Consider the following 14,291-nt stretch of genomic DNA (forward strand, 5'->3'; position numbering starts at 1 on the left):
CGGTTCGGCAAAATATGTGGTTTCAACTAGATGGGGCTCCGCCACATTATGGCCGAATTGTTCAGAACCATTTAAACCAAATCTTTCCTAACCGCTGGATCGGCCGGGGACGTCTTGCGCCAGTCAAATGGCCACCTCGATCCCCAGACCTTAATCCCTTAGACTTCTGTTTCTGGGGGTTTATGAAAGATTTTGTTTACATGGTTCCAATTGTGGATGAACAACATTTAAGATTAAGAATTTTAGAAGGGGCCGAGCAATTTAGGGTGAAACCACATATTTTTCATAATATTCGTTTCTCCTTTATAAAGAGATGCAGGATGTGCGTCCGCGAAGGTGGTTCTCATGTTGAACATTTAATATAATTTTTCGAATTTAATTTCTGTTTGTAATATAAAATATATGCAGTTTGTTTCATGTTGTTAAATGTTAAATAAAATTTATAGTACAAAACGGATTTTAAACTTTATTAAAATAAGTTACAATATCTGGTAACCCAGGCTCCAAATCAAAATCTTGCAAGAATAAGAAAAGTTAGAATAAAAGCCGCTTTATCTAAGAAAATATATGTTTTTACCATAGGCGTGCGTATGAAAAAGTTGGGGGGTCATAATGCACTTTAACCCCCTCACCTCCGCTCGTGCTTTGATTTTTTTTACCAAAAGTATACTGAAAGTGCGTCTCTAGAAGAAAAAAATATTAGCGAAATTTCAAACAAATATCTCTAATTCTACCGGAATTATCGACAAATTTCGTTTTTGAAATTTACATTTTGACACCCTGTATTTCAAAAATGGGGCTCCTAAATGAAAAGTGGCATAATGAAAGTCCCATTATTTTCATATCAGCTATCTATGGTTAACGGATTGACCTACTAATTTTCGGCACCCTGTAGAATTAATATGTGTTAGTATTACTCGTACTATAAATTAGATTTTTATCTATAGAAAGTATGTTGGAAAATATAATGTTAATGTCTTTTGCATCTGTTTTTTTATTTAGAGTATTTTCTTCCTGGTTAATATACAGGGTGTCCGGAAATGATGAGCAAAAAATTCAGGGGATAATTGTAGACCGAAAATAAATGCTACCTCTTTCTATAACATTTTTTCCAAAACTGATTATTAACGGAGTTACAGGGTGTTCTTCTACTTCTACTACTTCTAGTGGTTGATCTTAATAAGTCCCATATGACCGGACTGTCTGCAAACTTTAGCTTATGTAGATGTTTGCTAAAGTGGCAGTGTCCCGTTATGAGTCCTGTCACTCTCCTGAGCCGGATTCAATTCAAGCTCAGTAAATCATTCGCTCTTTCCTTCGAAGGATACTCCATGAGCTCCTTAGAATGACTATGTCCTGGCCTTGAAGTCCAATATTTCCTATGTTCTGTCTCGGTCCATTTGCCCAGAGCCCGCCTGACCACACTGGGTCTGATTGTATTGTTGGTGCCCAGTTTAGTCAGCATTTGTAAACAATCCCACACAGGGTGTTAAAGTTAAATTTTATTTGCAGTTTTTTTGCAATACTTTTTGCTACACTCATAATATTTTGACGAAATTTCGTATGTGGGAGTTTTTCGGGATGAGGATTATAAATTTGCCCACCGTTTTTTCGCATTTTGTAGAGGGCGCCACATACGAGCCTTTATTTTGATTTGAACGGTTTCAACTTTTTTGTGCTACACTTTATGCGACTTTTGACTGAATATTTTTGTTCTCCTAACCTTTTGACATAAAAAAAGTATACTTTATTTCTTTCGATAAATCTAACCGTTTTCGAGAAAAACGCGAAAATAACATTGCTTGCATGTGATGAATACGAACTCATTTTAATTTATTTTCTACATTAAACATAGCATGCTTTGAAAACAAGCACTTAGTTGCCTTGGAAACAAGTTTGTGGAGAATTAGTTTTGACAGATAGTAATTTTTGGGAAAATCTGTTGTTACGCTGATGGTGGTTAATGATAAATAATAAAAAAATAACGTCCTCGACAAATAAAGAGTGGTTTACTAAAAGTCATAAGGTTAAAATACTTAAGTTACTAGAACAATACAAATACAAATTAAACATTCAAATCAAAGGTTCAAAGTGACGTCCTTCCTCTTCAATACATATATTAATTCTTCTTAAAAAATTCCGACGAACTCTATGGAATATTCCTTCTTTTTGCTTGATTACCTCACAATTAGCAACAATTCTTTCTCTCAGTTCATCGACGCTATTCACAGGTGTCCTGTATACAAGCGTCTTCAGATAGCCCCCAAAAAAGAAATCGATTTGGTTTAAGTCGGGGATCTAGGGGCCCACTGTACAAAACCACCACGTCCTATCCAGCTTTCAGGAAAAGTTTCATTTAAGAATTCTCTGGCCACTAAAGTAAAATGCGGTGGAGTGCCATCTTGAAGCAGCCACATTGCATTTCTTAATCCGAGTGGTACATCTTCCAATAGAATAGGTAAGTGGTTTCTTAAAAAATCCAAGTAAACTTCACCATTGAGTCTTTGTGGAAAGAAATGTGGCCCAATTAAGTAGTCCTCTACAATAATACTGGCCCACACGTTGACGGAAATCTTATTTTGATAACCACGCTCTATTGATAAATTAGGATTCTCATCAGACCAAAAATGCTCATTGTGGAGGTTTATTATGTCATCATGGCCAAATCCAGCTTCGTCCGTGAAAAGGATATTACGAACAAAATTTTGGTCACCATTATGAAGTATTCTAATTGTATTGCAAAAATTCACACAAGCAGCAGGATCTACAGCAGATAAGGCTTGCACCTTTTGATAGTGGTACGGATGAAGGTTTTGTTCGCGTATTGTTTCATATACGGAGCTCTTTAGAATGCCCTCCTGAATAGCAATTTTTCTTATACTTACATTGGGATTATTCTCTATCGAATTCAAAATACGAGCTTCTGCTTCTGCTGTTCTAGTATTCCGTTGTCGACCTACATCAAAAATTCTAGTTTTGAACGAGCCAAATTCTCCCAGTCTTCGATGAATAGTACTGAACATTCGCGGTTGGGGTAGGTTTCTATTTGGAAATGCTTCGCGATACAAACGTCGTGCTGCAAGAGCATTGTCAGCAGCTAAACCGTAATAATAATGCATGTCCCGCAACTCCACGTTAGACTAATTGTTGCTCATTTTTATTATTTTTTTATGATAACAATTACTACAAAAGAACTTGTACAAAATTACTATCTGTCAAAACTAATTCTCCACAAACTTGTTTCCAAGGCAACTAAGCGCTTATTTCCAAAGCATGTTATGTTTAATGTAGAAAATAAATTAAAATGATTTCATATTCATCACATGCAAGCAATGTTATTTTCGCGTTTTTCTCGAAAACGGTTAGATTTATCGAAAGAAATAAAGTATACTTTTTTTATGCCAAAAGGTTAGGAGAACAAAAATATTCAGTCAGATTTCGCATAAAATGTAGCACAAAAAAGTTGGAACAATTCAAATCAAAATAAAGGCTCGTTTGTGGCGCCCTCTACAAAATGCGAAAAAACGGTGGGCAAATTTATAATCCTCATCCCGAAGAACCACCATACACGAAATTTCGTCAAAATATTATGAGTGTGGCAAAAGGTATTGCAAAAAAACTGCAAATAAAATTTAACTTTAACACCCTGTAACTCCGTTAATAATTAGTTTTGGAAAAAATGTTATAGAAGGAGGTACGATTTATTTTCCGTCTAGAATTATCCCCTGAATTTTTTGCTCATCATTTCCGGACACCCTGTACATATAATTTATAGTGTAACTGAAGAAGCAATAAAATATTATGAAAACTTGTACAGGGTGATTCTTTTATCATGGGAAATAAGTTTTTCTCGTAAACGGCAGCAGCAAATTGAGTTCTGTAAAAAGTATTTTAATTGGGCTGATTGATGCTTGAAATTGCGATGGATATGAAAGTTATAATTAAGCGACGCTGGGCGTCGCGACGCTTCAAAATTTTTTTGTCAGAAGCATACCATTTTTATTTCAGAAATTGGAAGATCTATTGAATAGAAACACTTTTTCCAAATACCATTTTTTTTTCATCTAAAACCATTCAGAAATTACAGACCAGTTTTTTTGTGTTAAATTGGTTTATTGCCATGCAAAGAATGCATGGTTTTTTAAATTTCACTAAAGCAGGCAGGCTAACTGATGCTGATATTGATCACAAATATAATTTAGGATTTAAAGAAAACAATTTACAAAATGTTACTACATTTAATAACACTAATTTAATTGTTTAAGAAATAATGAACGTTTACACTAACAACAACCAATACATAAAACACTAAAGAATAACATGAACTGTGTTTAGTAAAAATTAACTCTTAATTCACAAATCTTATTTTAACAATTGCTCGATATAGGCGCCATCGTTATCTAAACATAAATTGTACCGCTTTCTTATTTCGCAAGATGTAACTTTTCTTAAAACATCACCAGATATTCCATTGCACGCATCAATAATGTTTTGTTTTAAATTATCTAAATTATTAGATTTTGTTTTATACACTATATTTTTTAAAGTTCCCCATAAAAAGAAATCTAAGGGTGTCAAGTCCGGGGACCTAGGCGGAAATTTCAAGGGCCCGTGTGTCCCCAACCATCTTCCGTGGTAGAATTCATTCAAATAATTTTGAACAATGGCCGCATTGTGGCAAGGAGCTCCATCTAGTTGAAACCATAAGTTTCTTCTGATTTGCAGTGGCACATGTTCCAGCAAAAGAGGAAGGTGATTTTGGAGAAAATCTAAGTATCTTGCGCCCGTCAAGGCGCCTTCATAAAAGTATGGCCCTACTAAGTGCCGCCCGACTATTCCGCACCAGACATTTATGCCAAAGTGGCCCTGCCTTTGATGTTGCCTGATTTTATACGGGTTTTCGTCCGACCAATAATGGGTATTTTTTTTGTTTGGTAATCCATGACTAACAAAATGACTTTCGTCTGTCCATAATATATGAGAAAATAAATTAGGATTATCATCCAAAGACACCAAAAACTGACAAATAAAATCCTCCCTCCGCTCACAATCTCTTAGCGAAAGTTCTTGCAAATTATGAAATTTATAGTCATGGTATTTGTTGCTTTTTAAAACTCTTTGTATCACGCTATAATTTAAATTTAAGTCTCTTGAAGCCTCTCTTATAGAAGCTTCATGATGATTGTTAAAGTAATTTAAAATAATTGCCACATTTTCATCCGTCGTGACAGTTTTTGTTCTTAATCTTTTACCTGCAAATTTGGCTCATTGAATTTATGGAGATTTATAAAAAAACACAAAACCTACCTTCAAATGCTTTAGGGTTTTGACGCAAACTACTTTCTAACCTAGCAAAAATTTTGTGGTCTGGAAGGTTGCGTTCGGGGTATTTTTCCGCATATAATCTTCTTGCAGTTAAAGCATTTTTTTGGGCTTCTCCGTATAACAAAAGCATGTCAACTTTTTCTGAATGTGTAAACATATTTCTTATTACTTACTATTTTAATAGAAATAATTAAAATTACACTGACAATTTCAGACATCAATTAATATAAGCCAATTTTGTTTTTTCAAAGCCTACCTGCTTTAGTGAAATTTAAAAAACCATGCATTCTTTGCATGGCAATCGACCAATTTAACACATAAAAACTGGTCTGTAATTTTTGAATGGTTTTAGATGAAAAAAAATGGTATTTGGAAAAAGTGTTTCTATTCAATAGATCTTCCAATTTCTGAAATAAAAATGGTATGCTTCTGACAAAAAAATTTTTGAAGCGTCGCGACGCCCAGCGTCGCTTAATTATAACTTTCATATCCATCGCAATTTCAAGCATCAATCAGCCCAAATAAAATACTTTTTACAGAACTCAATTTGCTGCAGCCGTTTACGAGAAAAACTCATTTCCCATGATCAAAGAATCACCCTGTACATAGAAAAAAGAGTTTCATTTAAAAAATAGGCTCTAATCCCAATAATAAGATTTTATTTGTATAAATACAAAAGCCACGAATATCTTTTCTATATTTAATAGATACGGGATTTTTCCAAAGAATTAAAATTGATTTCGGATATAATTATATGAAGTTTATGAAGGATTGGACATCTTCTAACAAGAAACTAGTTTCTTTAAAGAACCGAAAAATATTTCTATTAAAATGTAGACAACTAGGTCTTATTCCAAGACATATTAAAGACAAAACCAATGGTATCTATGAAATGATAGACTTTAATGATGGAAGAACAGGAAATTGTGTTAAAAACTTTAGTTATAGATTAGATAAAAATATTCTTAATTTAGAAATTAATATAACTCATAGTAATATTAACATAATTAACAAAGAAATAAGAAGTATGTTTTTTAGAATCTGAAATAAATCAAATTTTACCTAATTTCACTAGAAAGGCAGGCAAACTCCGCTGACGCGGAGTTTGACCTTTCTCTCAGGCTTTCGGCCCTCGGGGTGCTTTCCTCGCTGGTTAGTAGATATAATATTTTTCGAAACACCCTGTACTTTGATTTTTAAACACCCTCTATATAAAAGTATGAGAATGTTTTTCAAAAAAGAGTAGGCCCCGTTCGAGAAAAGAATAAGAAAAGTTTGTTCCAAACTTTCAAAAAGGCATCTGGTTAGTAAATATAAAATTTTTCATCCAAAGACTACGTAGGTAAGGCAGAAATGGTAAAAAAATAAATTAAGACATCTGCTTGATAAATATACAAATTTTCATTAAAAGACTGTAGTAAATANAGAATCTTTGGTACTTTCTTAATAAAAATTGTAAAGCATATAGGTATACCAGATAATAAAAACAATTTTCAAATATTAACATAATTAGAGTTAAAATTTATAAATAATAACTGTGAAACTTTATTTCGACTTAACCTGGTACGTCTTTCACTAATAGTTTGCCCACATTTTGAAAAAATTCTCTCTGATGGGACAGATGTAGCTACAACGCAAAGTCTCTTTTTCATTACTTCATATAGTCTTGGATATACGGCTTTCCTTTGCAACCACCACAGCAATGGATCAGAAGTTCTTTTGAGTAGAGGTTCCTGTATATATCTATTTACTTCCACAATACTGGCAACAGTAGTATTCTCATTTTTTGTCAAACATTCCGTTTTTCTATCATATTCGTCCCAAATAGACGATTTCCTAACAGAAGTTATATTTTCCTCTGAAATATTTTCTTCGTTAACTTCTTCTACAGTCACTAATACAGGAACGGAATTACAAAGTTGAATGACGGAATTTTTTGCATTTTCGTAACTTCTTTCAACCGTAAAACCTTCTCTTTTGAAGCGCGGGTCCAAAAATGTAGCTTCTGCAAGTAACATATTATCCTCGATATTATGAAACCGCCTAGCTGTTTGTTCAACTAATACGGTCACAAATTTATCTATTTCTGGAGGTAAATTTTCACTTTGTAGGTCGCGACAGTATTTATGAAGCGCATTACTTAAAATTATTAGTTTGGATATTGTAACCTCTTTTTCGCTACTTAACTCTTCTGTAATTTGTAAAAAAAATTTTAATGCCTTACACGCGTATTCTACTAGCAGCCAATCAAGTTGACTTAGATGGTCGTGTTCAAAATTAACTATAGCTAATGTTGATACTAAAGGCTCTCGTATTCTAATTATTCGTTGGAACATTTCGTAGGTAGAATTCCACCTTGTTGGACAATCCTGCTTTACAGTTAATTCTGAGTATCCCATTTGTCTCTGCATATCTCTTAATTTAGCAGTGGCTAATGGGCTTTGTTTAAAAAATGTCACAATTTTTTTTACTTTTGTGTGAAGAGGCTCTATTTCATTAAGTGAAGATTGAACAATTAAATTTAGTGTATGCGCATAGCAAGGTACATGTTTCCAACCACAAATACGAATCGCAGCTTTTACATTTGCAGCGTTATCAGTTACTGCAGCAGATATTTTTTTTTCTAAGCCCCATTCCGTAAGCACTCGTTTAGTTTCTTTTGCCAGATTGTCTGCAGTATGTCGTTCAGAAAACTGAAAACAGTCCAGCAAAAAAGATTTCATTTCACAATTATTATCATCTTTTATAAAATGTACAGTAATAGCTAAATAGCTGTCATTGCTCAAAGAAGTCCAGGCATCTGTAGTTACTGAGACTGCAGTGACATCATTAATTTGACTTCTCACCTTTTCCAATAGTTTGTTGTATGCCAATGGTAACAAACTACCTGAAATGGTTTTTCTTGACGGAAGCTTATATGAGGGATTTAGCATATTTATAAAAGTTTGGAATTCTTTATTTTCGACTATACTCAGTGGCTGATACTCAGATGCAATCATTTTTACTAATTGAAAATCTAACTGATTAATTTTATTTTGCGAAAGAGGTCTACGGAAGAAGTCATCAGTCATTTTTTGTTGCATATATTTAGGTCTCTTAGGTAAATTTGAACTATTCGATGTACTGGGATTTGAGATAATACTACTACTTGAAGTACTGGCACTTGAGACAATAGTACAACTACTTGAAGCACAGGGACTTGAGCTAATAGTGAAAGTTGAGGCTGTTGAAAATTCATTATTACCAAGAGGTGTTTCATTTTGTATATCAATTCTCGAATTTTCATATTGCACAGTATGATGTTTATTTCATAAGTGTCGAAGTAAGTTGGCTGTTGCGCCACCTTTAATTGAAAATATAGTTGAGCAGTAGTTGCATTTTGATTTATCTGTTGAAATTTTCGTAAAATGATTCCAAATATTACTTCTTGTTCTGTTAGTATTCATTTTTGTGTACCTGTTATTAATTTTATTATATTTATAACAAAAATAAAATTGTAGATAAAACTACTTACCCTGTACTATGTGTATAAACAAGTTTATGAAATAAAAAATAAATATGTACGTGTATATCTATCTGAATCTGAAATTATGTGCGTGCAACAGAGGTTCTTATTGGATAGTGTTCTTCTGTTATTCTAGGAAGGATTATTTAAGAGTTTTATATCGAAAGTAAACGATAAATGACGAGCGCGCACCGAATCGCTTGTACGAATTTTAATCGTGAAGCTTGTGGTAAATAATACGAGATTTGAACATAACGGAATCCTTCTTAGCTCTTACCCGTACTTATCGTACCGTACCCGTACCACGAAACTCAGAGAAGTGAGAATTATGCATAATTTTTATTTTGACAAATATACATATATGTATATTTTTCCTTGATGATATAAGTAAACTTGTTACTATAAATATGCGAAAAAAAATCTCATCAGTAATCGAAAAATATATGATAATTTTACTACTGAAAAAAAAAATCTATCTGTTATAAATTATAAAATATGATAATTATTTACTACAGTGTAAAACTCTCAAATCATAATAAAAATATATTCCACTAATATATAAAAGAGTAGTTAATACTTATTATATTTATATCTTATTTAGGTATGTCTAATATGTCAGTATATATAATTTATTGTATTATATTTTAGATCCAAAATCTGGCAAAAATCCCTTGGTATGATATATCAGGAAAAATTATCTGCACATATACGACTTTGTGATAAGCATTTTGAAAAAAAAATCTTTTAGCTACATATAAAAGTTAAATATATTGATAATAATATAACTCAGTGTATTATTTTTACCATGTCTAAATAAAAAATTTAAAAAGAAAAAAACATGCTTACATGTTACTGCACAAGATTTTATGCAAATTTTTGTATAAAGTGTAGGTTGAGATATTTCCAACCTGATACTTTATATAAAATTTTGCAGAAAATCTTGTATACTGGTAATAGGATTTAAAGAATATTTCAAAATTCCCGCTATGTGGCATACCGCGCCATCTACGTAGGTTTTACATTAAGAGCGAGAGAGTAAAATGATATAGCTCTGTCTCTTGAACTACAATTACACGTTCACTTGGTCATCTGGTTGGTAATCTGTGCAGCGATGTATTGCATAGCATTACCAGCTGTCTAGTACGAAATACGAAAGTTTCGTTCATTTGAGAGTCGTATCATCTGACTCCCACCAAAGATTCGTATCGTTTATACGAATCATACGGATACTACCCATCTCTATCCAGACCTCTGTCAATTTTATAGAATACTTTGTACATACATTTTCAGAAAAAATTTGGAAGATAAATTCGAATTCGCGATAATTTCGCAAAACGTTCTATATAAAATGTTTGAAATAGGCCTTAATAATAATTAATTAAAATTAGTCGTACAAATATGTATTGTTAAAAGAAGAGAAATCCAATTTAATTCGCGCGATACTTGAAGTTTTGTGAACGAAGAATTAGCCCGCACCAGCTCTATCTCTCTCGCACACGTCTGTGTCATTGCCGTTTATATTGGCAAAATGACAGATGGGCGAATCCAGTAGTTTATAAGTTCTATGGTCCCGTCTGGTTTCCTAACCTAAATTACTTACGGAATACGTCAAATATCAATTAGTATTTTCCTTCCATCGATCTATGGTTCGTTGTGATATTCTAACCTCAATTGGAAACGTCAAATATAGCGAAATTTATTTTGACGTTTCAATCTGACATTCTTCGTGATTTTTAGATTTTCGTCGATTTGCGTTCGCGGTTCTTTGAATCTCCATTTCGCTTATAAAATGGCCGTATGTCAGTGAGAAGTCCATGGAGAAAGATATATTTGAAAACGCGAATATAAAGTTGCAAAATTTTGATTAAGCGACGAACGAAGGGAGATGAGGCGCGATTATGCCGCTTCGGATCTCGCGGAGAAACCCAGTCCGTCCGCCAAAATGCTAGTTTTCCAGTCTGACTTGAGACACAGCGCGTAGTGTCGTCGTTCATTGTTTAAGCTGCCGCACTTCGAATTTGCGTTAATTTCGCGAAACGTTCTATGTAAAAAGTTTGAAATAGGCCTTTGATCAGTAAACAAAAAATTTTTGGTTTAAATAAATACATCAAACGTCATCTAGTAAGTCCCGTCTAATTTTCTAACATCAATTGAAAGTGTCATTTTCGCCTAGTAGGTCCATCTGATTTTTTCACCTCGATGTCATCTATGAAATACGCCAAATGTTAATTAGTAGGTCCCCACTGATTTTTTAACCTCAATTAGAAACGTCAAATATCGTCTTGTCACTCCTGTGTGATATCTTAAACCAAAATACGAAACACGTCAAATATCAGTTAGTACGTTCCTTCTGATTTTCTAACCTCAATTAGAAACGTCAAATATCGTCTTGTCATTCCCGTGTGATATCTTAACCTAAAATACGAAACACGTCAAATATCAATTAGTACGTTCCTTCTGATTTTCTAACCTCAATTAGAAACGTCAAAAATCGCGTAGTAGGTACCGTCTGATTTCCTAACCTAAATTACGAAATACGTCAAATATCAATCAGTCTGTTCCTTCCATCGATCTATGGTTCGTTGTGATTTTCTAACCTCAATTGGAAACGTCAAATATAGTGAAATTTATTTAGACGTTTCAATCTGACATTCTTCGTGATTTTCAGATTTTCGTCGATTTGCGTTCAGGGCTGGTTGAATCTCTATTTCGCTTATAAAATGGCCGTATGTCAGTGAGAAGTCCACCCAGAAAGGTACATTTGAAAACGCGAATATAAAGTTGCAAAAATTTCATTAAGCGACGAACGAAGGGAGATGAGGCGCGGTTATGCCGCTTCGGATCTCGCGGAGAAACCCAGTCCGTCCGCCAAAATGGTAGTTTTCCAATCTGGCTTGAGCGCGTAGTGTCGTCGTTCACAGCTGAAGTAATCAACAATTTTTGTAATGTTAAATTTGCATTTTTCTAACACAACGTCGTCTCGCAAAAGATCCACAATGAGATAAAACAGATAAATAACGACATCCCATGACTTGGAAGAGTTTTTAACCCCAACTTATTTCTATTGATTCTTAACTTTTGACGTTTGGGGAGTACCTAATACGAATGCAATATAGTAATTAACGAAGCAAATTGTACTAATACAAAGGTTGAAGGGTTTAGGTACTATGGATTGGTTTAAAATTATGCAGTTTTAGAGGGCGAGTACTTACGTTAATTCGGGGAACAGATATCGTAATCGTAGGCATGTCAAGCGGTAGTGCTACCAAAATATAAATAATAACCTAACCTAATAATAAGAAATACCTGTATATGTCGTGGCGTAGCAATGTATTAAGATTAAAAAAAGGTCTAGTAAGGTAAAATAACGGTTCGCCGCGACCCTACATACGTCTTTCGCATTTGGCGTGAAATTATTTTGACGTATATCAAACTGACGTTTCTAACGACATTCGAATTTTCTCCGGGTGGGCGTGTCTTAAAGCTTCATTCTTTACGGCTTGTCTGTCGTCGAGTGGACCCCAAAAAGAGGCAAAATTAAATATGAAAATGCGAAAAGAACGTTACAAAAACATGCCCCCGAACGATTAAAGATGATCGAATGGACATCTCGTGCCCAGTCGCACGCCGTTCCGCGGTTTGCGAGAAAAGAATTCTGTGAGGCAAAGTATACGTTTTCCAGCCGGCGAGAGAGTGCATTTTAACGTATTTACGGCCGCATTTCGAATCCTGCGCGTGATTTCACGGAAAGTTCTACATAAAAGGTTTGAAAAAGGCATCCGGTCGATAAGTATCAGTATTTTCCGCGCGGCTTTAAATAAATAACGTAGGTAAAATGGGTAAAATAAAAACTAAATAGAGGAAACCGGCGAGGCGATCGTCAGGTTTCATCGGAAAGTAGGCGTGTCGGACTATTGCGTTTCACCCAAAAATTGGGTCACGCCCCCCGTAGGGCTCCGGGAGAACCGGATTTTAGGTAGGAAGGAGCGGAAGGACCTCCACCCGAATACCCCTAAGCGACGTGGCAAACATGGCGGAGCCCTCCAGGCCCCACCGGGTGCCGCTACGCGGCACCTTGAAGGAGCAGACCCCAACGCAAATCGGCGCTTTTTCGGGGCGATCGTGCGACGCAGGCGGAGCTATCAGATTTTAATATACAGTGTATCCCACCGGGAATCGCCGCGATCGATATCTGGAAAAGTACTTATTTAAAAATTTTGAAAATTTGGCAGCTTATCAACGTCAGTGGGTGCAATACAACTAAAATATTTTCAAGGTCATAGCACTTCCCGTTATACCGGAAGTTGATGCTATCTTCATTATTTTAAATGGAACACCCGATATATTTTTACATTTTTGGATTCTACTTGAAATTCTAAGGCCACTTTGTATAACAAACCTAATTCTTAAATTTTGTAGTTTTTGAGATATTGACATTTTTATGAAAAATTTGACAGATGCAAGGTTGTGCGAGGTCCTCTGTATTTTATTCCAGCAATTAGATATCAATTTGAGATTCGGTATATGAGTAGAACACGTATGGAACAATCTTCCAGAATATCCATAAATTATAAAATATGATACCGAGTGTTTAATTTTCGACTGTACATTTTGATAACTTCAAAGAGTTATATCTTTGTTAACTTAAATGGAACACCCTTTATTTTTTTGGCCTATCTTGTGCAGAAATTAATTATCTTTCACGTGATGTAGGCATTGTAGGGGCTGTGGTTACTAATTTTAGAGATAATTGCAATTTTTTACTTTTTCTTCAATGTTCACATTAACTTAGCTTTATCAAGGGGTCTATGGGTAGGAACAATCGTTATTGACAATCAAACTATCAAACAACAATAAGTTGTCAAATAATAGTGTAGAGTAAAGAAGCAATTATTACACAAGATGCCTGGCCAACGTTTAAATTTTAGTAATGAGGATTATTTTAATTTATTATTTACGGACAATGTAACAAAGTAATATCAAGAACATGTGATACATTTGCAGTACGATATCCAGACAAGGTAAAGCCCTCGCGAAGTACAGTAAAGCGTCTGGTAGAAAATTTTAGAAATTTCGGATCTATAGTAATAAAACCGGATAGAAGAAAACCTGTTGTGGATAATGAAAATGTCGAAATTGCAATATTAGGTTACTTTAGAGCATTTCCAACTATGTCAATTAAGCAAGCGGCACTGGAATCTGGTCTCGCCAAAAGTTCGATTCATAGAATTCTTCATAAACATAAATTTCACCCATATTCTTTACATATGGTGCAAAAATTAAACGAAGCAGACTTTTTAAAACGGATTCAGTTTTGTGAGTTTATGTTGATGAGATACCAAGATGACATTTCCTTTTTGGACAATATTATATGGAGTGATGAATCCAAGTTTACAAAAAATGGATTATTTAATAGACATAATTCGCATTACTGGTGTGACACAAATCCGCATGTAACTCG

The sequence above is a fragment of the Anoplophora glabripennis genome, unplaced genomic scaffold (genome assembly GCF_000390285.2).
Source record: "Anoplophora glabripennis isolate ALB-LARVAE unplaced genomic scaffold, Agla_2.0 scaffold566, whole genome shotgun sequence".
In the NCBI taxonomy this organism is placed as follows: domain Eukaryota; kingdom Metazoa; phylum Arthropoda; class Insecta; order Coleoptera; family Cerambycidae; genus Anoplophora; species Anoplophora glabripennis.